This window comes from Oryctolagus cuniculus, chromosome 15 (genome assembly GCF_051225735.1).
Source record: "Oryctolagus cuniculus isolate XC-2025 breed Fujian yellow rabbit chromosome 15, ASM5122573v1, whole genome shotgun sequence".
NCBI lineage: Eukaryota > Metazoa > Chordata > Mammalia > Lagomorpha > Leporidae > Oryctolagus > Oryctolagus cuniculus.
In genome coordinates, this window is record NC_142881.1 from 20612637 (window position 1) to 20615588 (window position 2952).

Below are 2952 nucleotides of genomic sequence, written 5' to 3' on the forward strand. Positions count from 1 at the left end.
GAAGGCAGTCTCTGGATTGGGAGGAAGTATTTGCAAACCATATATCTGACAAAAGATTAACAACCAAAATATATGGAGAACTGACACAAGTCAAGAGTAAAAAACAACAAAAAAAGAATGACCCAATAAGAAATGGGCAGGGATCAGATTAACCATTTCTGCAAAGACATAAAAACATCTAACACATATATGAAATGATGTGAAACGTCAGCAATCATCAAGGAACTGTAAATAAAACACCACAGTGCAAGAACATTTTTCATCTGTTAGGATGGCTTTTTTCGAAAGGTAAGCTTTAACAAGTGATGTTGAGGAACCCTTGTGTGCCGTCGGCAGGAATGCAGATTGGTGCAGCCAATCAGGAAAACAATAGAGGAGTTTGGAAATTAAAAATGAAAAATAATTACATTTTATTTATTTATATTCATTTTGTTTGAAAGGCAGAAAGAGATCTTTTACCTGCTGGCTCACTCCAAGTGACTGCAACAACAGCAGAGGCTGGGCCAGACTGAAACCGGGACTATAAAACTCAATCGAGATTTGCGACATGGGTGGCAAAGACTCAAGTACAAAGCCATCCTTTGCTGCCCTCCAGGATGTGCATTAGTAGGAAGCTGGATAAGAAGTGGAACCAGAATTTGGACTTGGGGACTTTGCTAAGTGCTGTAGGCACCACAAGCAGCATCTTAACTGCTGACCCAATTGCCTGTCCTTAGGAATTTTTTTACCAGTTAATTATTTAATTTACAGTAATCAATGTGGAGTTTTTATGCTGAAGCATGCACTATTACAGAGAGCACACAATCCTATTCATAGGGATTTTTAGTTTTCTTCAAAATGTCTCAAGAGCTTTTAGAATGCAAGCTACAAATAGGCTGTATCCTTACATAAAAAAAGCTTCTGAAAGAAGTATGAGATAGATATCCAATACTGCCAAGAGTTGCTATATAACTAACCGAAGGAAACTGGCAGTACTCTGCTAACTGTTTTAGTGTAACAGCCTCCCCTTTGCTCCTTGAGTTCTTAGATCTTATTGTACTAACAGCTGAACTTGAACTCTATTGTTTTGGATACAAGACTTTCATCTTTTTTTGGCTTTTTTTTTTTTGTCAGAAATATCCTGATAGTCACTAGTAGAAAGCTTTGTAGGCTGTAGCAAGTGGTCTCATGGTAGAAATCCTGGGAGCACTCCCAAACTGTGCTGGTGTACCTAAGGTTTTGATCGGTGGTGTAAAGGCTAGAGACAGAGATGACAAAGCATATCTGTCACTGTTTTCCATAACACTTTTGTCTATATATGGTTTCACACCAGTCATGATGGATTCTCCAAAAATTCTCTCATCTTTCCTTAAGGCTTTCCAGGCCTGCAGTTTACACTGATAATGAATATATATCCAATTTTCTATGCTAGACATCACATTTTAATATATTCCCATATTGTGCAAACTGTAATATTATATAGGAAGCAGATGCTTGAGGAAACCCAAACGCAGTCACCAAGTATCATCCAGGTGGTCTTCTGAAAGCAGGGAAGTTCCTTGGTTTTAAAAAGGTTCCTCCTGGACAGGAGACAATGTTGAATTTGGTGGCTACCCACGGAATATCTGTTGGACTAAACATTGTCCTGTTCCTAGAGTAGATGTGGTAACTCCAACAACTGCACTTTGTGTTACTGAAATGTTTAGCTGTCTTCTCATAGTTAAAGATATTGATCCAAGTCCTGGACTGGAAATGTCATCATATATACTTCTAACTGGCGGAGCTCCATTTTTATCTTGAGGAGCAGGCACGACCAGTTGTGGTGGTGACCCACTTGTAAGTAAAGGTGATCTAAGTGATTGAGGTTGTGGAGTTACAGGAACTGGCAAATCCCCCATTAAAAATCCAGGTAAGAACTGGGCACAAGCTCCTGGCTTGGGAGATGTAGGTGAACCCAGCATCATTGGTTCTGATGCCATAGCAAAGGCTACCATTGCCATAGCGGCAAGTACATTTATTCTAGGACCCTCCCAATTTTCAAAAATCAGAAATTTTTAAAAATATTAAATTTAGAACTTCAGGGGATTCCAATTCAATCCCATCAAGGTGGCATGTACCAATGCCATCTCACTAGTCTCAGTGATCAATCTCTGTTCACAATTGATCATAATGATAGGACTAAGAGCCAAAGGGATCACATAAACAAGACTAGTGTCTGCAAAAACTAGCTGATAGAATAAAAAGGGAGAGAACGATCCTGTCGCTCCCCGTCTTTGTGGAGGAACAACACAGGACCCTGCGCTGTTCTTTTGTCTGCTCGGCCCTTCCCGGGTTTGCTGCTGGTCCTTCCCGGGTTGGCTGCTGGTCCTTCCCGGGTTGGCTACCGTCCCTCCACCTCCGTGGAAGGGCGGTTCCCCCTGCCACATTCCCCACTTCCGCGGGGGAGCGGCACACTGCCGGCCGGCTCTCTCGGGGGCTGCACAGGTGTTCCTTCAGATAGATGTTCCCCTTAGATGTTCCTGGTGCATGCCGCCTCTCTCCTCCTTTATAGTCCTCCTCCGCCAATCCCAACTCGCTGCCCACACGCCGAGTATGCTGCTCTCCTCCAATCAGGAGCAGGATCAGCTCCTGGAGGTCATCACTCAAGTTGGCAAGAGGCAGCTGCGTAGAAGCTGTTTCCTCCTCTCCCAGCGCCATATTGTGGGAGAGCAGATGCATAGAATAAGTCTTAATTCCAGTAACTTAGTCTAGTCCGAGTTGCTCCCCACAGATCCAACATGGGAAGTGAGATACACAGCAGACCCATAGAATGGCAGATGTCCTAAACAGCACTCTGGCCTCAGAATCAGCCCTTAAGCCATGTGGATCTGGCTGAAAAGCCCATGAGAGTATTTCAGGCATGGAAAGCCAAGACACTCTGGGGAAAAAAAAAACCTAAATGTGAGATCCCAGTGGAAAGAACGGGTCATCAAA

At 43.1% G+C, this 2952-nt stretch overlaps 1 pseudogene; it reads right to left on the bottom strand.

Annotated features, from left to right (window-relative positions):
* Positions 1-1038: 1038 nt before the first annotated feature.
* Positions 1039-1955, bottom strand: LOC100341889 (nucleoporin NUP35 pseudogene; annotated as a pseudogene).
* Between the last annotated feature and the right edge of the window lie 997 nt (positions 1956-2952).